Raw genomic sequence first — 25,228 nt, forward strand, 5'->3', positions numbered from 1 at the left:
CTCTAAGCAAGTTGTCACTAAACTGAATTACAATTCAGAATAGATAGAAGCCTTATCTTAGTAAGGATATTCTACTATCCTTATTCTAGGCAAAAGCCTAGTATCCTAGTTTGGTACCTTGAGTTCTTATTGACTTAATTGTAAATGTAATTGTTTTAGGAGAAAGATGGCAATCCAGACATTTTGATACGTATGTTTACCATCTGCTTCTTGATTCATGAATCTCAAAGAGGGGAAGGAGTAAATTAAACTTGGATTTGAAAGCTAATGAACAACAAAGGAATTAAAGGACTCCCCAAGCGATATAGCCTACAACCTAGATATCTGTTTACAGTATTTATTAGTTCAACATGTGGCTCTTGAGCAATATCTATCAGCTGGGCACATCAATGAATGTCCTGTTTCCCAAAAGCATATAAGAGTACTCTAGGACCCCATGTATTTAATTATATCTTCCTCTATTCATCCTATAGCTGAAAAAAGTTTGTCTACAAAATTATATTTATTAAGTAACAATGTTTATCTTTTCCATTATGACAAATCAATTCCTTATGGCGTTCTCACATGATACTTCTGATTGGCATGAAATACCCAGAGAGATTGACTTAGTTGATATAATTTAAATCAAAGGCTAAGCAATTTGATATTTTAGCCTCAGCAGTCCTTAAGTTGGAGATTTTGTGGTTTTATTTAAGTTTCTTGAAATATGTAAATTAGCTCATAGATTTCCAGTTTGCTTCTCCTTAGCAATTTCAGGTTCAAAGGAATTGAGGTTAAGAAAATGGAGAGCCAGACAGCACATAGTGTTTCATCCTGCCCTGCCTTTGAACACGGCACTCCTTCTGTCTGGAAAGTCTTCCTTTTCCTCTTTCTTCACTTTCCAGGGGTGAATTTTGCTTCACAATTCAGTTTCTGGATGGGATCCTCTGGGAAGAATATCCTAACACTCACTTCCCTTTCCAGATCTAGGGTAGATTTCACTCCTATAGGCTCCCATTGTCAACAGTTACATAAAATAGATAACCAACAAGGACCTACTGTATAGCACAGGGAACTCTACTCAATATTCTGTAATAACCTATATGGGAAAAGAATCTGAAAAAGCATGAATATATGTATATGTATAACTGAATCACTAGGCTTTACACCTGAAACTAATACAACACTGTTAATCAACTATACTCCAATAAAATTTTTTTAAAAAATACATAACTTGCAAGAACACATACAAATCTAAGAGTACACATGAAGTATTTTTAAATGATTGTCAAAACAAAAAGGAAATTGGGTGAAGGAACAAGAATAAATTTATGAAATAAGACAAGGATCTTGCACAAACCAAGGATGATCAAATGCTGCAAACTGGAAATATCATTGCTTAAACCTCTGCACCTGAAGTTCATTATAAAATTTAAAACATATTTTTATGATAACTTGAGCCACACTGATGCTAGACCTCCTAAACTCTTTGGCTCTGGGAAAGCCCCCCCATAATTGTGCCCCCTAGTAGTCTCATTAGAGCACTGTCTCTAAGTATCCCCCCCAGTAGGGGTCAGCCTGGAACTTGGAGGACACAGAAACTCCAGGACAGTGAGGAAGTTCAATGGAGTGAAGATGCACCTTGGAGTGAGAAAGACTGTACTGACGATCTGAAAAATCACTCTTCTGACCACCTAACCAGGAACCCAACCAGGAGCCAAGACACTGGCATCAACTTCCTTCTGGGCTTCAACCCTCCCTTCACTCAGCATTATCCTTCCCAGCTAAGTATCAATAGTTGTCAGTTTCTCCCGCTCCTCTCCATCTATATGGCTCCATCTCCTCTCTCCTAGATCACAGCCCAGGCTCCTCCCATGTCCCCTTCTCGGCTCCCAGTCCACTCTGGCTTCCAGAGAGAATTTTCTAAAACATACACAAGGTATGCCGTCATCAGACCCAGGCTTCAAATCCCAGCTCCCACTGTGTGTCTTTGAGAAAAACTTTCCAGCTCTGAGCCTTCTCTCTCAAAAATGGGAGTACCCAGAAAACTGCCTTCAGTGAATCCATGAGGATTCACATAAAGGCCTCAGAGTTTACCTATGAGTAAGTAAATAATATACATTTATAAAATGTTTCATACGTTTTAAAAAAATGATGGCAGAACTTATTGTGATATAAGGCAATTGTTTCTCATCTCGCTCTCTCTCTCTCATTAGAATGTGAAATTCTTACAGTTAGAAACGATTCTTTTATCTGTTTCTTCACACCAGGAAAATTCCTAGAACCTGGTGAGCATTCAATAATTGCCTATTAAGTAAATGAGAGAGGATAAGTGACTTGTCAAAGGTCACATAGTTACAGAGTTAGAGTTAAATCTGGAGCATTTTCCACAAATATGTCTTATCTCACTGTGATGTATTTTCAAGTTAAAGTAAAATACTCTCATTGGATTCTCCATCATTATACAGGATCTGATAGGTATATCTGAAGGTCTCATGTTTCAAAAGTATTATGTTCTCTTTTTAGCAAAAAAACCTGACCAATATACATTAGCAGTTTGATTGACAGGCAAAGTGATTTAAGCAGTACTTGCCAACCTAATCTTAAATGAGGAATCCTTTTATTCATGCCAAAAATTATAAAAGCTTAGTACATGATAATAACTGTACTTTTAGCATACATTGGGAAACACACACACACATACACACACACCCCTCCTTGTACTCATGACAATTCCATGGTCCTTAGAGAATTGCACCCCATAGTCTGGGAGTCACAAGTTGAGTTGAAAGATCACTAAACTGAAGTACAGAATTTTGGCTTCTGATTCAATTCTGCAACTGCCTACATGACCTTGGCCTGGACTTGCCCTTTCAGAGTCTCAAAGCTCTTTTACCTACAAATGAGGCACTGGATTAAATACCTCTATGTCGGGCTTTGCACTGCACAACTACACAACCCCAGGATTAACATTCACACAGATTACAATGCAAACGATGCCCCTTGAGCTGTACAATGCAACAGCCCTGCTTAAGAAACTTCCAGCCCTAGCAGGCTGACTCTAGATAGGCTCTATTCTAAATGGACCAATGGGAGAAGATTTCAGTCACTTGTTCCTAAAAGTGCCAGCCATTCTCATTATCTTCTCATAGTCCTTCATAACCAACCTGACAACTTGGGAATCATGTCAGGAAGCCCTCTAGTTCTGATCTGACATTGATACCTTTTATATGAAGCACTCTGACACTATACTTATACCCTCCCTTTCCTACTCCCTCCAAACTCATCGCTCTGCTTCCAAAACATTTTTATGGGCAAAATGACACAGAACAGGTCTTTTGAAGTCCCCTGGGTTTCTTCTTAAGGTTAATCAAACATTCTTAAGGGGTTGTTAAAAGCTCCAAGGCTTTCCAAAGCCAAATGCACACTTTCTCTCTGAACCACATCCGTTCCTTGTATCAGTTCCAGAAGCAATGATAATGGAGATTAGAGGCAACATGTTAGCTCAACTCTTCCATCCCCTGGCAGTGCTCTGGAGAAACAATGACAGTGGACAGGAATTCCTGCCCTCCTACTCCTCCCTGTGGCTCTCACCATTAAATTTTTTGGAACATGTCTCTCATTTCCCTTTAAAAAGTATTCTTGAAATATAAGCCCTGAATTTTCATATAAAGCACTCTTGGAAGGAAGGAGTATGAGAAAGAGGGAAGGAAGAAAAGAAAGTAGTGAGAAGAGAGGGCCAAGGCAGGAAGGAAAGAAATGCAACATTTCAGGCATTTCGATCAACAGCTTCACTTACATTATTTTATTTAATCCTTTCAACTATCTTGTAACTTATGCATTGTTATTTTTCCTTTCAAAATATAATAAATGCTCAGAAAGGTTAAAACATGCAAAAAGTCACACAGTTTTAACATCATATTTCATATGGTATCCATGCCCTACTTGCTAAAATAGCAAGCTCTAGCACAGAGAGCTTGTACAGAGAGCCCTAGTATTTTATAATACCAAGTATTATAAAAATGTTTATAGAATTTTTAAATATATGTGTATTTATTTCTTTACATTGATTTGACCAAACTCCATCATTTTACATATGATAAAAATGAGGCCCAAAGATTTTATGTAAATGCCCCATATCACACAGGGATTTATTGGCAGGGATATAACAAGAACTCTGGTATATTTAAGTACTAACAATGTGATCTGTGATTTTGTGTAGAGTATGAAATAGTCCTTGGAGTAAGAGTGTCTTGGTTCAAATTCTAGCTCAAGAATTTACCAACTATTTATTTTTGAAAAAGTTTCTTGGCTTCTCTCTACAAGTTCTTGTTAGCTAGAAACAATTAAAAAAAAAAAACTCAACATAATACTTGCTGAACTTGAAGGGGTTTAGGGAGACTAGAGACATTATATGCACAATGCCTGGCACATAGGATGTGTTTCAGTTGGAACTTTTTGGCTGCGAGAAACAGAGACTGACTTATATTTATGGATTGTAAAGATGTCATTAACACTCTCCTGGGTGTCAAAGGGCAGAAAACAAAATATAATGGCCCCATACACACTGCGACTGAAGATGCAGCTACCAAGTCTCTTCTCTCCATCTCTCAGAAGACTCCTCTTTGCTCTTCTCTTTGCAAACCGCCCATTCTTCACTCTCTTAAATAAAATCCCTCCGTTTGTGCATTTTATACATTTTCCATCCTGGCCACTCCTGGCCACTATATCACAGCTTTCAGTTCCAATGCTAACCATTAACCCATTGCGGTATCTATGTCTTTCTTTTGTAGCATGCATATGATAGATAATCTGACTGCATCCCACCCAGTCAATCAATTGGTGGCCTTGTATCACAATTCTGTCCCATGTCCAACTAAAGATGGCCAGTTTGGGAGACACAAGACCCAATATACACCATGGGGAAAAACTAAGGTTCTGTGGTCAGACCAACCTGGGTTTGAATCTAGATTCCTTTACTTATTTATTTACTGCGTGACTTGAGTAAACAACTTAACCTCTATGAGACTCTACTTCACCTTTCAAATGGGAATAATAATAGTACTTTCTTCAGAAGGTTGTTATAAGAAATAAAAAAGATACATGTATATCATGGATCACTTATTAAATGTTCAAAACTTCTGGCTAGTAAAAGTTGCATATCTAGGGCTGTGAGAGAGAGAAGGTTCTCTTCATTTTTTTTCTTTCTTCACCTACCTAATTCCTATTCATCTTTTAATTCTTAGCTCAGCTCTCCTCTGGAACGCATCATCTAGTATGCTTTAAACTAGTTTACATATTCCTTCCTTCCACTAAGGTTCCATAACTTTATCAAATGCATATCTCACTGTACTAAAATCACCTGTTTTTTAGTTGCATTTTATTTTATTTTTTTCACTTTATTAAGGTAGAATTGACCAATAAAATTGTAAGATATTTAAGGTATACAACATGATGATTTGGTGTGTGTGTGTGTGTGTATACAATGTGAAAGGATTCCCACTGAGTTAACTAATATCCATCACCTCAGATATTTACCCTTTTTTTGGTGAAAACATTTAAGCTCTATTCTTAGCAAATTTCAATTCTGCAATACAGTTAAAATCACCTGTTTACTGTCTAAATTTACAGCTAGTATATGAGATACCCTAGGGCAGAGAATGTGTCCTGGACGGCATTATATCACCAGAAGATAGGACAACGCTGCACGAAATAGTGCCCAGTAAGTACTTACTGAATAAATGAATTAATGAACAAACTCCATGAAATAGCACCTCACTTCAAAAGAGAGGTACATTTGGAAATGTAGTTTTGAAAGAAGACGGAAGCAAGTTCCATCTAAATGTCACTAATTAATATATCCTGGTTGAAATTAAAAGCATTCTTTTCTATTGAGAAGTGTTTCTGATTAACTGTGATTCCAGCCAGGAGTCCCCAGTCAGAGAAGCAACAGATAATAGCAGATTTTGAAACCTTATCTAAGGGATGACCCAATTATTTGCTTCTGCTGTACCCTTCTGTCCAAGAGTGGCTAAGATTCCCACTGAGGAAGAGAACTCAGGAGTTTATATTCACCTTTGTCAGCAACCTCCAACCACCGCCCTCCTTCGAGGCTCAGTGGTGTCTTCCTCAATGCCCCTTTCCTCTTGCAGACAAGCTGCTCGCCTATTACTGCTTCAATCTTTGTTAGGTTCCGTTCATCAAGCCCCCACTTGTGGGCCCTTTGCTGAGTACCGCAGATACCAGAAAAACAACAGATTCACTTCACTGAGAGCTTTCCTCCATTTGTAAAAACTCTCTGTGAAGACCAAGGAAAGAAGCCATGGCGTTTGTCTTTTAAATATTCAATACCGTATCTGTTCAATTGAGAGGGCTGAATGTGGGAGATTTTCTGGAGATAAATTAGTAAAATACATCATTGGCTCCTACTAAAAATTATCATACTTTTTCCCCAACTATCTTGCCTCAGGTTGGAATAACTGTGGCAAAATGAAAGGACAGAGTATTGATCAAAGACAATGGACAACTTATATATGTATTTCCCAATCAGCCATGAAGTGGAGATATGACATGCCATGGACATGACCCATAATGCTGCTTTATTAAATGCATCCTGCACTGATTGTAGAGTAACCCATGTCTCCACCCCCAGGAATAGTGGGAAGTAACAGCCCTGTGACAAGGTCTGACTTTCTTAAACATGTACAGAACTCACTGTGAACTGCTCTGACTTGTATTTTTATCTTTTCTCAGAAGGATTTAACAGACTTGTTATGCAATTACCTAAACAATGGATTAAAATACATGAAAAGCACTGTGCAGTTTTTTCTATAACAAACATTTATTGTTGGTGTTTCAGAAATCTTGTCTCTGCAGAATTCAGGCCACATTGTAGGCATTACTTAATTCAACCTGCCAGTGCTCAGGGAGATATCAGGTAAGTATCATTCCTTTCTATTTTACTTCTAGGGAATCTGAGGCATAAAATCCTTTTGGAATATACTTGAGTCAGTAAAACAATAAAAAAGAAATCATAGAAATCGTGGAACCCTACCCACAGAATTAAACTAGAATGTCTCAAGTAAAATTGTTACCAGTGTTCTAACTACTGCAGTAGTAAGACACAGAGGCCACACTATCATACCATAAATACAGCATCCTTATTTAGTAAATAGGAAAGGCTTTTGAAGCTCTGCTAAATAGGTTGAAAATTAGCTCTAGGGCTAAGGCCGTGCCTTAAGGAACAGCAATGCAGCAATGGTGTATTACAGTGTTTTCCAGAGTGTGTTCTGCCAAAAAAAAAGAGAGAAAGAAATCCCAAATAATGTTCCTTGAGAACAGTCAAATAAATATAAAAATCACCACATGTATGTTGTACCTCCTTTTGAAAATGTACACTAGCATGCAAAGGACTTTGAGAAATCTTAAGCAGTACAAAAACACCAAAAAATATACTTAATGAGTCTTTTTGAGTTATTTGATTGTAAGCAACAGAAATGGCCTCTGGTTCACTTAACCAAAGGAATTTGTTAGAAGAGTACTAGATAGAGAGCTCATGGATTCTAGCAGGGAATAAAAGAGTCCTCTAGAAGGACAGGGGCCAGTCAAGGCAGATTTGGACATGGACCTTCTTTAGGCCACATCAATCAGATACCTTGGCTCCAGCTTTCCTTCCCCTTCCATTCCTGTGTTTATATTCACTTTACCTGAATAGAGATCTGACTGGCTTAGCTGGGAGTCAAAGACAAAAACTCTGCCTAGGACGTTGCACTGAATTAGTTTGACCTTAAGCAAATATGAAGTGATTAGTATGCATGATGAACAAAATTACTTCAGTGACTGTTTGTAGCTCTGAAATTATAATCTAAATAGAATTTTAGGCCTTTTACATTTCACGGTTGTCTTAAGAAACCTCCTCAATGTTTCTTTGGTTATTTTTCCAAACCTCTTTCTAACTGTGCTACATCACGAGGCTCAAGACAGTTTAGTTTTATTTTCCTCTAAAATGTTTTTCTTTGTGAAATCTGAAATGTGGTCAAAATAAAGCAAAGAGGGATTTGACCTCTAAAATGGAAAATTCCTCTCACTGTAAAAGCCAATAATAGGAAAAAGAAGATGGAATCATATTTTATGTTTGGATTCCAGCTCCCCAAACTATATGCTTCCACCAGCTGGCCATGACCCAATATTTGTTTGCTGTCACACACAGTGAAAGGATTAGTTGCTCTTTGGGCCAGTTTAGACTATCTTTCCTACGATGGTTTAATGAAAAGAGTATAACAGGTAAAAAGCTGGGTGAGCTCTCCTCATTCTCTCTTTCCTCTTCTACCTAAAGAAAAGGGATAGTCAGACTCCAAGTCACCAGTTGGGAGGCATTTACAATGATAGGTCACTGTACATTAAAGTATGAAATTAATGAGAGTGATTCTTTTCCTCTTTCATCGACACAACCACTGCAACAAAGTGACCAGTGACATTTTCTCACCTGAAAAGCTCAGCCCTGTCTCTGGTATTCTCTCTCTTCTGCACCGTTTCTCTGGATTGTAAGCTTTTTCTGGCTGTCACACATGTTCTTATCTCTTTCCTCTCTCAATGTATCTGGAGACAAAAGAAGACTGTGGCCTTTACCTGTTCAGGACAGGCCCAGGATGAGGTAAGATCCTAATATTAGGGAAGATGTCAGAAACAGGTAGACCCCAGGTCAGACTACCTACTCTAGCAGAGCTTATGAGATTTCTGCTTGGAAGATTGGGCCCAACCTATCAATAGTGAAGTATCAGTTTGTTTCCCTTTGTTAAGATTCTTATTTATATATTTATTTCTTTAATAATATTTATTAATAAAGATCTCTAATGTGGGCTAAGGGATATAATGATATATGAAAACCTGACTCTTGACCTTGGAGAGTTTACAGTTCTGTGGAAGTTACGAAAACCAATCACACGTAGAAAGATAATATTTTGAAAAATAACCAAGTGTTTCTTCTCAAAATGATCCTTGTTGCCCTGGGAGAGTGTGAATCAGCTTTAGCAAAAAGGTCAATTGAGTTTCTGAATGGGTTTTTTAATCTCACTGCAGGAACAAATGTCTTGAAAACCAATGAAAAGAAGTTCAAGATAAAAACTTGACTCCAAATATCAAAAGGAGGCAAAACCTTAAAGAGGTGGGTGCAAAGTTTATCCATAGCTTTATATTAGACAGGCAATCAGGGAAGATGCAGTTTTCATCTTGAGTAGGAGCTTCAAAACTGGGAGAGAAAACAAGACAGTAAGCCCGTGGTTGGTGTGGATTGCTGAGAAAGGACCCCTGGCGTAGCCTCCTTCTCAGACAAATTTGTAGATAAGCTGGACTACAGCAGGGCCTCACCCCACCTACTGCATTCTGAGAAGAAGGCAAGGCTTATAAGTCTTATAAACAAAATTCTACCATGACACCACAGCCCTGCTCTAGCTGTGGTTGAGTGAGTTGTCCTAGGTAGCTGAGCCTGAAGGCAGCCTCAGAGAGCACGGAAGACCCCAGTGGGGTACAGAAAACCAACTGAATTTGAAAGCAACCTCTATCCCCTGCAACCAAGAGAAAATGGAGTCCTAAAAATAGGTCATCAGGCCTCTGGGATGAAAATTAGGATTACACATAGGTCATGAATATGGCAATCAGAAGCCACAACAGGATCAGGTGTAGTCAGGAGGCCTCTGGGGTAAAAATTAGGATGACACATAGGGCATGAATGTGGCAATCTGAGGTCATGGCAGGATCAGGTATAGTGGTAGGAAATGCCAGCACAGGAAGGAACAAAGAAGAGCAGGTAGATACCAGCACAGGTCAGAGAATAGAGAACCATTATGAACGAGGTACGCCATTCCTTCTCAGGTCCAGGAACTCATATGCTCCTAAGAGAAGGGAAGGAGCTGAGGGACGGAAAGCTCGTGAACTGAAAGAATAGTACTTATCTAAAAGAGACTGAAAAAAAATCTAAAAGTGACTTGTGACACTATGAATGAAATAGAATCCCAGGAGCTAAATCCTGTTGGACAAAATGAAATCACATCTTTGTACACATTTGCACTTTGTGACTATGAAAGTTCATAAAAGCACGATTTATATTTACAACCTGTGGAAAACACTGTAAAGAAAAAGTACAGGGTGTCACACAAGTATACAATAGGTCCAGTCTGGGATCTATGAAAAGTCTTCCCTGTGAAACTGACATTTAAGATGAGGCTTGAAGGATGTATAGGCATGAAACAGTTAACAGTTAAGCAGAAAAAGAGAAGAACACTTTAGACATATGGAACGGCAAGTGCAAAGGCTCCAAAGACAGGAGGGAGAATGAGATGTCCATAGAAGAGAAAGTCAGCCAAGGAGGCTGCATGATGGAGAGCATGAAGAGGTATGAGACTGGGGTGTGGATCTGGGGGTACAAGGAAGATCAGCAGAAACCAGATCCCGAAGGAACTTGTAAGCCATGTTATGCATCTTGCTTTTCATGTTGAGGATGATGAGACCCCTCTGAAGTATTCCAAGTGGGAGAATGACACCATCAGATTTGTCTTACAAACAATATGCTACCAAAACGTGGGAAATGTATTAGAGGTGGGCAAGAGCAAAGACATGGAGATTATTTATGGGGTTAGTACAGTGGGGTAGGGATGAGATTATAGAAAAGGGGAAGCATGGGGGGGTGGAAGGATATAGATAAATATGAGAAATAAATCAAATGTTACCAATCAAAAGGACTTATAGAAATGGATTGCCAATGAGAGTGGGGAAAAGGCACAAAGGACTCAATAAGGAGAATGGTTGCAGCCATGTTTGGGCATTACCATAAAACTTAGTATTAATACTATCAAAATCACTTTATTCTCTTTCATACATAAGGCATTAAACCTGAGAAGACTGGAAAAAACATCATGAATTACGCTTCACATGACTTCCTAAATAAAAATAGTTCATAGCTCAAAGTTTGAAAGGCAGTTTATCTAAAAGAATGCTTTAAAATTACTAAAGCTAACATTAATCAATTGTCTTAACAGTTAGTTAATCAAGCATTTAAAAGCTAGTTTTAAATTTCCAAGTCATTTTTTGGTAATTTCCATTTATTTCATTTTTCTGTTATATTACATAAACCAAGAGTAGCCCACACATACACACACACAGAGACCCTCAAATGTGTAGATTCATCACATACAGAGGTAATCTCATTGCTCTTTTTTTTGCCTTCTTCCTGGTTTCACTTAACCCTTTTATTTGTTTACCCGAACTTCAAGAATATAAATATGCTCAAATGAAGTATAATACTCTGCTTCTTGTAAATGTTCAGGAAATGGACTGTATGCTTTCAGAACATTTTTCTTTTCAAAGTGGGAAAATAGACACATCTGTGGGGTAACAAAGAAGCAAAAATTAAAAATTCTGTGCTTGTCTAGACATAATCAAACTCATTTCACAGTAGGTGTTAAATACTTCTAATTAAAGTAATTTAAGGAATTTTTAAAAATTCAAGAATGGTAGCAAAATGTTAACATTCAAAAATCAAAAGTCTTATTTTCCCCAGGCTCCACTTTTATCTCCAACTTAACCAGAAAACTTACTGGTCTGACTCTCTGCTAATTGATTATATATATATGATCATTGGTATATAATTATAAACTATATGTACTACATATAATAATATATAGAATAAACTATAATAAGCTTTTATATATTTTATATAAATATATGTATGTATATATGAGAAATGTTAACAGAGGTAACACATCTTTTTTTAAGTAGCATGCTATCTAACCTATTCTTTCTTCTCCAAGCTTCCCCAGATGTCTCTTCTTTCTCATAGTCTCCTCACCAAAAAAGGTTGATATTTTCCAGGTGGCTTTGCACTTTCCAAGGAACGCTTCAGTAAGCATGATGGACTAGGAAGAGAAAGTGAACTGCTTCTCACAAAGGGGGTAGGCTACAGAATTTGACATATTATGATGTCACTTGCCAAAAGTGGATAAATTGCATGACTTCCCTCCCATTAGACAGGGTAGCCACCCTTCCTTTTATCTGAGCTAAAGTATTACTACCTGAAAGCATTTATCTGAGGATAGCACTGCACAGAAAGGCAAAGATAACTCCATAGACTAGATCTGTCTGCCTCCATTCATGAAGGCTAGTTAGGAATCAGAAATTAATCTTATTACAAGAGCTTTTTCCCAGCTCACACCTTTGTTTTAGCTATGTCTCACTGCAACTCTTCTTCACAGTTATACAAAAACACACCCTTGCAGGTTCTCCTTAATTTTATTTCTTCTTGATCTCAAACCAGGAAAAATAAACAATCATTTTTCCAGGGTTCCATTTAGACCAGAACCACTGTAGAAAAATGAAAAAAGATGCAAGAGGGTTGGGAATAAAAGAGAGACAGAGAGGGAAATGAAAAGCAAGCTTGAGGCAGTATTGTACAGAATTTTAATTCACCTTGAGGATTACTCATTTCAAAGCTTTGGAGAATTTTCTAAGTCTGTCTTATATAGTTTCCTTCTACTACAATATTAGAGAGTTAGATGAAGCTCTATCATAGAAGCTGATGACTCAGAGGATAAGTTTACTTACACAGACTGTTGATCAGAGGAATCTTCTGGGGAGGCAGGACTTATTTTTCATCTGAACTCCAGGTTACTTTTTCATTAGTGTCAATTAGTATCATATAGCCTTCTGACAACAGTTCACAGGGTATAAAAGAAATGGGCACCTCACTCCTAACTTTGCACAAGTTTGTGCAAATACTTTGGTTTTCACTGTTTAGTTATCTTAACTCCCCAAATTCATTAACAGTGTAAAACTTTACTTCATCTCAATTGTCTACTAGGTTACGCTAGATTATGGTGTTATGATAAACAACCCCAAAATGTCAGTGGCTTAATATTAACATAGTTTTATTTCTTGCTCATTGTACATTTTTAGCGTAGGTTGGTAGGTGGAGTTCTGTTCATGATAAATATTCAGGGACCCAAGTTGGTGATTCACCAATGTTAAGATGCTACCAAGAAGTCTTGAGGTTTGTACCAGCAGGGGAAATAAGGGCTAGAGAACTGAACACCAGCATTAAATGGTTCATTCTGGAAGTGATACTAGACACCTTTGCTCACATTCATTGGCTTTAAAGGGATAGAGAAGTGTAATCCTCCATGTTCCAGAAAGTAAAGGAGATCCTAAAATTGTTGTATAATGTCTACTCGATCCGTTTTTCCCCAGATTAAGCTATTTGGGGTTGCAGCTTGTAGAGGGTAGATCCTAGGATGGCTCTCACGATTTCTGCCCCCTGGTGTTCATTCCCTGTATGTACCCTGACCCCCACCCTACCCCCACCACTGCTCTTTGACTTTGGGTGGGACCTTTGTATTCATTTGATAGAGCTGTCATTAAAAAAAAAAAAAAAAAAGACTAGGTGGCTCTAACAACATAATTTTTTCACACTTCTGGAGATTATAAGTCTGAGATCAAGGCATTGATCGAAAGTTGATTTCTTCTGAGGCCTCCTCCTTGCATTGTAGATGGCTGTCTTCTCTCTCTGTCTTTAATAGTCTTTCCTCTATGTGTCTGTGTTCTAGTCTCCTCTTCTAAGGTTATCAGTCATACTGGATTAGGGCACCCCCAATGACCTCATTTAACCTTAATTATCTCTTTAAAGGTCCTGTCTCCAAATACAGTCATATTCTGAGGTACTGGAGGTTAAAGAATTCAACACATAAATTTTGGAGGGGGGGGGGCGAAGGCAGAGGGGATATAATTCAGCCCATAACAACCTGTGACTTGCTTCCAGCCAATAGAATATGGCAAAGCGAAGGGATTTTCTGAATGCAATTCAGTTCTCAATTCAGTCTCAATTCAGTTGATTTTCCGTTAATCAAAAGGGAAATTACCCTGGATGGGGCAGAGCTAGCAAGGCCTAAGCCCCTGGAAGGGGGACTGAGCCCTTTCTAGGGAGAAAAACTCTCCTTGGGGGCTCTATGAAGTGAGTGGCCACACTGGAGAGGCCCATGTGACAGGAACTGTTGGTGGCCTCTAGGATCTGAACACAGCCTCCAAGCCAACAGTCAGCAAAATGCTAGGGCCCTCAGTCATACAGATGCAAAGAAATGAATTCTGCCAATAACCTGAACAAGCTTGGAGGTGGATTCCACCCCTGCCTAGCCTCCAGATGATAATGCAGCCCAGCAAGCACCTTTGTTATAGCCTTGTGAGATCCTGAGCAGAAGACCCAGATAAACCACATGCAGATTCCTGACCCTGGAAACTGTGAGATAATAAATATGTGTCATTAAAGAAATATGTGTCATCACTAGATCTGTGATAAGTTGCTATTCAGCAATAGAAATTAATTCATAGCTAGAGTGACTTCATTACCACTTGAGGTATAGCAATCTGGAAACTTGGAAATGTGATTTCAGACACTGATAAGAAAAATGTGTCTTTGTTTTTAGTAACCCATTCCTAGTTCTTGTGATGTCTCTACCACTGTTTGCTCTTTGCCTTATTTTTCTCTCATTCTACCTTTTTTTTGTGTTTGCATGCATGGGCGTGTATGTATGTGTGTGTGTGTGTGTGTGTGTGTGTTTTAAACAAAGCAGAAAATGCTTTCTTAAACTCTACCACTAGACTGTCATGTAGCATTCAGTAAGCAACTTGATTACAATTCACTCTCCCTGTTTTTCTATATAGCTAGTGGAAGCTGCCAAACAAGGCTAGTTGAGCTTTTGGAAAGGATTAGCTTTCAGAAATTGCATCTTGCTACCTAACTGCCATTTTCAAGATGTAACAAAATCTCATATTCTTTGAGTTGCTGATAGAGGCTCCAAGGAATGAGATCCTTGCAAAGGGTTTAGGCAAATGATGAAATTGTATCACAACTGATGCTTTGGGAAAGTACAAATCTGAAAACTTTACAATGTATTATTTCTAGTTTTAACAAAAGCATTTTAGACTCTTTTAAAACACTGTCTGGCATAATACATGGCTAAACATGTTTGTCAAAAAATAAATGGGCTTTACCTCTTTCATTTCTAATTTTACTGATTTGAGCCCTCTCCCTTTTTTCTTGATGAGTCTGGCTAAAAGTTTATCAATTTTGTTTATCTTTTCAAAAAAATAGCTTTTAGTTTCATTGATCTTTTCTATTATTTTCTTCATTTCTATTTCATTTATTTCTGCCCTGATCTTTATGATTTCTTTCCTTTCACTAACTTTGGGTTTTGTTTGTTCTTCTTTCTCTAGCTGCTGTAGGTGTCAGGTTAGATTGTTTGTTTATGATTTTTCTTGTTTCCTGAGATAAAATTGTATTGCTATAAACTTCCCTCTTAGAACTGCTTTTTCCACATGCCATAGGTTTTAGACCATCTTGCTTTCATTTTCAGTTGTCTCTAGGTATTTTTTGATTTTCTCTTTGGTTTCTTCAGTGATCCATTGGTTGTTTAGTTGCATATTGTTTAGCCTCCACATATTTGTGTTTTTTATACTTTTTTTTTTCTTGTATTTGATTTCTAATCTCATAGCGTTATGGTCAGAAAAGATGCTTGACATGATTTCAATTTTCTTCAGTTTACTGAGGCTCATGTTGTGGCCCAGCATGTGATCAATCCTGGAGAATGTTCCACGCACACTTGAGAAGAATGTGCATTCTGCTGCTTTTGGACGGAATACTCTAAAAATATCAATTAAAAGGATCATAAGAGACTACTACAAGCAGCTATATGCCAATAAAATGGACAAGCTAGAAGAAATGGACAAATTCTTAGAAAGGTACAAACTTCAAAGACTGAACCAGGAAGAAATAGACAATATGAACAGACCAATCACAAGTACTGAAATTGAAACTGCGATTTAAAAACACCCAACAAAAAAAGTCCAGGACCAGATGGCTTCACAGGCAAATTGTATCAAACATTTAGAGAAGAGTTAACACCTATCCCTCTGAAACTCTTCCAAAAAATTGCAGAGGAAGGAATACTCCCAAACTTATTCTATGAGGCCACCATCACCTTGACACCAAAACCAAGGATAGCACACACACACACACAAAATTACAGGCCAATATCACTGATGAACATAGATACAAAAATACTCAACAAAATACTAGCAATCTGAATCCAACAATACCTTAAAAGGGTCATACACCATGATCAAGTGGGATTTATCCCAGGTATGCAAGGATTCTTCAATATCCACAAATCAATCAGTGTGATACACCACATCAACAAATTGAAGAATAAAAACCATCTGATCATCTCAATAGATGCAGAAAAGCTTTTGACAAAATTCAACATCCATTTAAGGTAAAATCTCTCCAGAAAGTGGGTGAAGAGGGAACATACCTCAACATAATAAAGGACATACATGACAAACCTACAGTTAACTTCATACTCAATGATGAAAAGTTGAAAGCATTTCATCTAAGATCAGGAACAAGACAAGGATGTCCATTCTCGCCACTTTTATTCAACAGAGTTTTGGAAGTCCTAGCCACGGCAATCAGAAAAGGAAAAGAAATAAAGGGAATCGAAATTGGAAAAGAAGAAGTAAAACTGTCACTGTTTGCAGATGACATGATACTATACATAGAAAATCCTAAAGATGCTACCAGAAAACTACTAGAGCTCATCCATGGATTCAGTAAAGTTGCAGGATATAAAATTAATACACAAATTTCTTGCATTCCTATGCACTAACAACAAAAGATCAGAAAGAGAGATTAAGGAAACAATCCCATTTACCATTGCAACAAAAAGGATAAAATACATAGGAATAAACGTAACCTAAGGAGGCAAAAGACCTGTACTCTGAAAACTATAAGACACTGGTGAAAGAAATCAAAGATGACACAAACAGATGGCAAGATATACCATGTTCTTGGATTGGAAGAATCAATTTTGTCAAAATGACTATACTACCCAAGGCAATCTACAGATTCAGTGCAATCCCTATCAAATTACCAATGGCATTTTTCACAAAACTAGAACAAAAAATCTTAAAATTTGTATGGAGACACAGAGGATCCCAAACAGCCAAAGCAGTCTTGAGAAAGAAAAACGGAGCTAGAGGAATCAGGTCCGGTGATTGCAGATTATACTACAAAGCTACAGTCATCAAAACAGTATGGTACTGGGGGGCGGGGTAACGGTGGGATGAACTGGGAGATTGGGATTGACATATATACATTAATATGTATAAAACAGATAACTAATAAGAACATACTGTATAGCACAGGGAACTCCACTTCGCTGTACAGTAGAAACTAACACAACATTGTTAAAAACTATACCTCAACAACAACAACAACAACAAAATAAATAAATAAATAATAAAAAAATTAAAAAAAAAAAACAGTATGGTACTGACACAAAAAACAGAAATATAGATCAATGGAACAGGGTAGAAAGCCCAGAAATAAATTCACGCACCTATGGTCAATTAGTCTATGACAAAGGAGGCAAGAATATACAAAGCAGAAAACACAGTCTCATCAATAAATGGTGCTGGGAAAACTGGATAGCTACATGTAAAAAAATGAAATTAGAACACTCTTTAACACCATACACAAAAATAAACTCAAAATGGATTAAATTTCCTCAACATAATAAAGGCCATTATGACAAACCCACAGCCAACATCGTTCTCAATGGTGAAAAACTGAAACCATTTCCACTAAGATCAGGAACAAGACAAGGTTGCCCACTCTAGCCACTTTTATTCAACATAGTTTTGGAAGTCCTAGCCACGGCAATCAGAAAAGGAAAAGAAATAAAGGGAATCGAAATTGGAAAAGAAGAAGTAAAACTGTCACTGTTTGCAGATGACATGATACTACACATAGAAAATCCTAAAGATGCTACCAGAAAACTACTAGAGCTCATCTATGGATTCACTAAAGTTGCAGGATATAAAATTAATATACAAATTTCTTGCATTCCTATGCACTAACAACAAAAGATCAGAAAGAGAGATTAAGGAAACAATCCCATTTACCATTGCAACAAAAAGAATAAAATACATAGGAATAAACCTACCTAAGGAGGCAAAAGACCTGTATGCAGAAAATTATAAGACATTGATGAAAGAAATTAAAGATGATACAAGTAGATGGATAGATATACCATGTTCTTGGATTGGAAGAATCAACATTGTGAAAATGACTCTACTACCCAAAGCAATCTACAGATTCAATGCAATCCCTATCAAACTACCACTGGCATTTTTCACAGAACTAGAACAAAAAATTTCACAATTTGTATGTAAACACAAAAGACCCCGAATAGCCAAAGCAACCCTGAGAACGAAAAATGGAGCTGGAGGAATCAGGCTCCCTGACTTCAGACTATACTACAAAGCTACAGTAATCAAGACAGTTTGGTACTGGCACAAAAACAGAAACATAGATCAATGGAACAGGATAGAAAGCCCAGAGATAAACCCATGCACATATGGTCACCTTATCTTTGATAAAGGAGGCAAGCATATACAGTGGAGAAAAGACAGCCTCTTCAATAAGTGGTACTGGGAAAATTGGACAGGTACATGTAAAAGTATGAAATTAGAACACTCCCTAACACCATACACAAAAATAAACTCAAAATGAATTAAAGACCTAAATGTAAGGCCAGACACTATCAAACTCTTAGAGAAAACATAGGCAGAACACTCTATGACATAAATCACAGCAAGATCCTTTTTGACCCAGCTCCTAGAGAAATGGAAATAAAAACAAAAACAAACAAATGGGACCTAAGGAAACTTCAAAGCTTTTGCACAGCAAAGGAAACCATAAACAAGACCAAAAGACAACCCTCAGAATGGGAGAAAATATTTGCAAATGAAGCAACTGACAAAGGATTAATCTCCAAGATTTACAAGCAGCTCATGCAGCTCAATAATAAAAAAACAAACAACCCAATCCAAAAATGGGCAGAAGACCTAAATAGACATTTCTCCAAAGAAGATATACAGATCGCCAACAGACACATGAAAGAATGCTCAACATCATTAATCATTAGAGAAATGCAAATCTACAATGCAAAAACTAAATGCAAAAACTACAATGAGATATCATCTCACACCGGTCAGAATGGCCATCATCAAAAAATCTACAAACAATAAATGCTGGAGAGGGTGTGGAGAAAAGGGAACCCTCTTGCACTGTTGGTGGGAATGTAAATTGATACAGCCACTATGGAGAACAGTATGGAGGTTCCTTAAAAAACTAAAAATAGAGCTACCATATGATCCAGCAATCCCACTCAAGGACATATATCTGGAGAAAAACATGGTTGGAAAGAATACATGCACCCCAATGTTCACTACAGTGCTGTTTACAACAGCCAAGACATGGAAGCAACCTAAATGTCCATCAACAGAGGAATGTATAAAGAAGATGGGGTACATTTATACAATGGAATGTTACTTAGCCATTAAAAAGAATGAAATAATGCCATTTGCAGCAACATGGATGGACCTGAAGATTATCATACTAAGTGAAGTGAGAAAGGCAAATATCATGTGATATCACTTATATGTGGAATCTAAATAAAAAAAAAATGATACAAATGAACTTATTTACAAAACACAAACAGACTCACAGACTTAAAGAATGAACCTATGGTTACCAGGGGGGGAAGGGTGGGGGAAGCAATAGATTGGGAGTTTGGGATTGACATGTACACACTGCTATATTTAAAATAGATAACCAACAAGGATCTACTGTATAGCATGAGGAACTCTGCTCAGTATTCTATAATAACCTAAATGGGAAAAGAATTGGAAAAAGAATAGATACATGTGTATGTATAACTGAGTCATTTTGCTGTACACCTGAAACTAATACAACATTGTTAATCAACTATACTCCAATATAAACAAAAATTTAAAAAAATAAATAGGCTTTAGAATGTAATTCTCTAGAATAGTCGTTCACTTGTTTAGCAAACAGTTTTGAATGCCTATTAATGTGTGAGCGGTGTACTGAGGAACAAATGGGGGGAAAAGTAGAATGATGGAAGGAAAGAGGAAACAATTAAGGCTAGAAAGGAAATCAGAAAAGTTTGACAAACCCATGAATTTATCCAATGAATAGAAAGTTGCTGATCTCAGCTAAAGTAAAGAAAGAAGGAAAAATGAATTCAATGTAGAGGACACCACAGGAGCAAAAGCTGTGAGGTTTATATATGACTTATTTGTTCTGAGATTTGGGATAGTTTGATATGTTGGCAGAATTGTCTGGAAGAAGCCAGGAACTGGAATTTTCCAGATCAGATTTTTTTAATAGATGTGTTATGTCTTTTTTTTTTTTTTTTTTTTTAAACATCTTTATTGAAGTATAATTGCTTTACAATGGTGTGCTAGCTTCTGCTTTACAACAAAGTGAATCAGTTACACATATACATATGTTGCCATATCTCTTCCCTCTTGCATCTCCCTCCCTCCCACCCTCCCTATCCCACCCCTCTAGGTGGTCACAAAGCACCGAGCTGATCTCCCTGTGCTATGCGGCTGCTTCCATGTGTTATGTCTTAACTGTACAATGATTATTAAAATTTTGAATTAGCTGGCCACATTGAAAAGAGCTTAAAATAATGCCTAGCCCATAATGTATGCTATATGCATGTTTGCTATTAATATTGAAAAATCAAAATATTTCTAATAAAACTCTAGATTTCCAGCTTTTTCTGGAAGATGAGAAATATGGAACCATTGAAGCAATCTACTGGAGAAGCTCCTTCATAGAAGACATGCTGCCTTACAATTACCACACCTCATGTGCACCATTCCTAGGTCTTGCTCTAAGTCATGTCAAACATTTACTCTATTCATTTGATTCCTGTAGGCATTTGAATTTTCAAATCCTGGTCAGGCAGTCAAGTTCAAGGTCTGTTGTTAACAGAGCATGCTCCTGTATGTCACTCTGAGGACTTTGAACTTTTTCATAAATACAATAGAGAACCATGAAAAGATTGTAAACTACGGAATGACACAATTGTATCTATGTTATATTAGGTTGAACCATATGAAACTGTCTTTTTTTTTTTGCTAGTCAAAAATAGTGAAATAGCAATTTCCTTTGGTTCAACCTAATAGAAGGATCATTCTAGTTACCTATGGCAAATGGAATGGAGAGGGAAGAAACTGAAGGCAGAGAAACCAGATAGGAGGAAATTGTAATCATCTCAGCATGAAATCATGAAGGCCCAAACTGCGATAATGGCAGTGAAAATGGAGGAAGAGAACTGAGATTATATATAGATTCATGAATCAGTGAGACCTATGCTTTTTGACTATCTGGTTCATACCCTCAGAAAGACAAATCACAATAAACTGGGATATTTTTAGAAGTAAATTATACATGCTTAGCCTCTTCTCCATGAGATACATGTTTTAAGAAGGCTTGCTCCACTTATACCTACTTAAGAATTACTTTTGTTAGGAGCCATTGTTACTTATGAAAATGAGTGCACCCTTCAAATGTGTTGGCACAGACAAATGTTGAAAACTAGAGTCACTTCAGGGGTTGATTAAATGGGGAGCTGAGTGAAGAGACACAAATAACTGATGGTGGTGGGGTTTCAGCTTTGGTCACTGGGAAGATGATGATGCCTTTAATTGAGATTGTCCAAAAATGTTTTTTACTGAGCTATAGATCCACTTGAGAATCTGACAAAAGCTATACACTCTCAACTCTAAAATAAGGTCATATAGGCAACAATTTGACAAATAATTTCCAAAAGTTCACAGAACCTTGAAGTCCACCTATCAACTCCTTAAGAAATAGGAACCCTTAGGATTCTAGGAAAAAGAAGCCCTGTGGAATATTGTCTCTACCGTAATTTTTTACCTTCATGAAAAAAAATATTTACGAAAATCTTAAGCAGTACAAAACTCAGAAACCCCACTTAGGTACAACAAACATGGATATAACCCTAGGCCCTAAATTGAATAAAGATGTAAGTTTGTCAGAGCATAGTAATCCTTAAAGAAGCAATCCTCAAATTCAATATGTCCCTCTATATTTTTAAATAAGCAAGACTAGAATGAGTTATAAAGTTTTTGTTTTTAAGAATAAACTGAGTGGTGGTGGTGGTGTGATGAATTGGGAGATTGGAATTGACATATATACACTAATATGTATAAAATAGATAACTAATAAGAACCTGTTGTATAAAAAATAAAATTAAATTAAATTAAAAAAAAAAGAATAAATTGAGTGACATGGCAATTACAAGAAATCTGAACAAAGGTACATATAATCTTAAACAAAATACTTCACATAGGTAGATTTTCACATAGGAAGATCACCATGACCCATGTTAGCTTTTTTTAATAAATTGTATTATTCTCTGGTATGAATACTCATTGACATAATATTGAAATATTAAATATTAAATGGGGAAAAAGTAGGGAAAAGACAGGAGAAGGAAGGAGATCCTTAGAAAGAACACCCTCACCTACCAATCAGGTCACCTCACATTAGGATATTTTCCCCTTTGGTTTAACTCTAAACTCCAAGAAAATAGTGTGGTGCACTTTCTGGCTCAAGAGCGTTCTTAATTAGGCCCCAAATATGCTGGCTTGCTATCCTGAGGATGATAAAGAGGACACTAAATGCAGACTATTCACTCCAAAGTTCAGTTGTAGACCTTGCTTCTTTTATATGCCACATATGTTTTGTTTTGTTTATAAGCAGAGAGAAAACCATGCTTACCCAAACTGTATCACTGACCCTTGCAGGCCTCCAAGTTGAACGTGAATAGATATTACATATTTATCATCACTTATTTTAAGACAGAAAAGAATCTTTCCAGTCCTCACCCTCTCCCATCTGCCTATCAACACCATGTTACATTGGACAGCTTCTTCTTTACCTAGAATATAAGGCATATCCACTACATTTCATAATATCTGAAAGTAGTCAAAGTCTAGAAAAGAGAACAAATTTTGTCTATTTTCTTATAGTTACTGAAAGGTAAAATAACAACAATAAAACAAATTATTTTGAAAACTGCCTTCAAATGAGATTTTTCCTAAAGAAATCCACATACTTATGAGCCATTACCTCGTAAGTCAGAAAATAGCTTACTTATGTTATGCAAGCTATTTACCCACTCTCTGCCTCAGTTTTCTCATCTGGAGAAGAGAACTAATAACAGCACCTACCTGAAACAGTTGTTGTAAAGGTTGAATGAGTTAATAAATAAAAAGTGTTTAAAACATTGCTTAACACATGGTAAGCATGCAATAAAATTTGACCATATTATTATTACCATTATTACTTTTAGCAACTTCTTTAATTTACAGATGAAAAAATTTGATGCATAGAGAACTAAAGTAATTAATACAAGGTGTTCCAAAAAGTCAACAACAGAGTCAAGATTAGGACCTAGTGGAGAAGCCCTGAGAGTGGTGAGGAACAAAGAGTTAAGATTGAAAGACTGAACGTTCCAGTGTGTATGAAGGGTTATTACAGTTGCGGTTGACAAAAGATAGTCAGCCATCAAGATGGAAGGTGATGGTGCTTAGACAGTATATAAATTTACAGTTATACAGGGGGTGCAGTTATTGGTAATGACAAGGTATAGGGTATGAGCATGGTAGTGTGCAAGGTAAGATAGGATAAAACTATTGCAGGAAAAGATTCAAGGGACTGAAAATCCACAGTGTTGGAACAATCATCACTATGTATATTGAAATCATTAACAATTAAGACAGGGTTAGTATGGGACAATGACAATGAGCCAGAAGCTAAAATCCTTGAGAAGTAAGAAGTGACCCAGGGGGTGGTGGATGACTAGAGCAAAGTAGAATGATGGGTGGCATAGCCTGATGATATAAGAATCAAAGCTTGGTGCTTTTATGGTGGATAAAGGGACAATGGCATGTTGGGAAATAAGAGAAATAAGGATACCATCTACCCTACTTTCAGGGCCTATGGTAGGAAGGGTTTGAGAGATAAAACAGGCTATGATTGAGAGACATGTTGGGGAAACACCTGAGGAGAGACAGATTTCTGCTAGAGCAAGAGAGTAAATAGGAAGCTCACAAACCAGTTGAGTTTAAAGACTTGCTGAGGATCAGTGTTGAGGTCCAGGGAGCATGGGGAGAGTTTCAGGAGTCAGAGAAGCTTAGAAGATGGGGAGGGTTCAAAAATGAGTGAGAAACGTCACTGGGGGTTAGAGTCCTGGGTATGAGATATGAGTGTGGTTTTCTTGGGATGACTAATTGATTTGGGTATCATAAAGGGCATGAGGAGATTAGTCTTAGCTGTCTCATGGCAGATAGTGATGCAGAAGTGACGAGTACGTAGGGAAGAGAAGGACAAGATAGGGAGGATACTTCTCAGAGCGAGAAGAGTTCTGGGCCTCTCCTTTATTACTGCTGGTAAGGTGAGATATCCTGCAGAAAGGTGGTCTTATTTCAAATGCAGGAACTCTCTTCTCTCCTGCATTCTGCAGGGTGATAGTCCTATGCCAAGCAGACTAGAATGGTCTTGAAGTTTGGAATAGCTGCTTTAAAAATAAGAATCTATACCACAATCTCATAAGCATCCTCAATAGCAGCCAACCCTCATCCTCTGATAATTTTAAAAATGTCCAGAAGGCCTTCAGAGTAGCTAACAACTTCGTTATGAAATAAAAGTAACTTATCATTTGTTTGCATGTCTACCACCATAACTGTGATGTATTGGCATTCAGATATTATATCACAGTCATTGCTGTACTCCTTAAATGTTTAACAGAACTTTTTATTGAGGTGTTGATGCTGAATATTTTAATATCTAAAAAGCTTGGATCATATCTATTTAATTGCATGCTCTACCTTAAAAAGTATTTATGTTTTAATGCTTTCTAATAAGGATGAATTCTTCACAATTCAGAGAAATGAATACGCAATTAAATTCAACATATATTGAATACTTGTTTTATACATGGAACAGCTCTATGCACTAAAGGGGACACAAATATGAGTAAAACATTGTTTCTGTCCTTGAGAAGCTAACTATCCAACAAGAGAGTTGAAATTTGGAATCAAACCAATTAATCCAATCAATGATCATTTTGGAATTGTATAATAGATTCATTGATCATGAAAAGCATAGCACCTCTTATCTACACCCTTTGAGGAAGGACTTGATTTCTGGAAAGCCAGTCATTTCAGGTGAAGATGTCTAGCAAGGCATCAACAACCATCTTCACATCCAACATCACTAATTATTAGGAAAATGCATATC

The sequence above is a fragment of the Eubalaena glacialis genome, chromosome 3 (genome assembly GCF_028564815.1).
Source record: "Eubalaena glacialis isolate mEubGla1 chromosome 3, mEubGla1.1.hap2.+ XY, whole genome shotgun sequence".
Lineage (NCBI taxonomy): Eukaryota > Metazoa > Chordata > Mammalia > Artiodactyla > Balaenidae > Eubalaena > Eubalaena glacialis.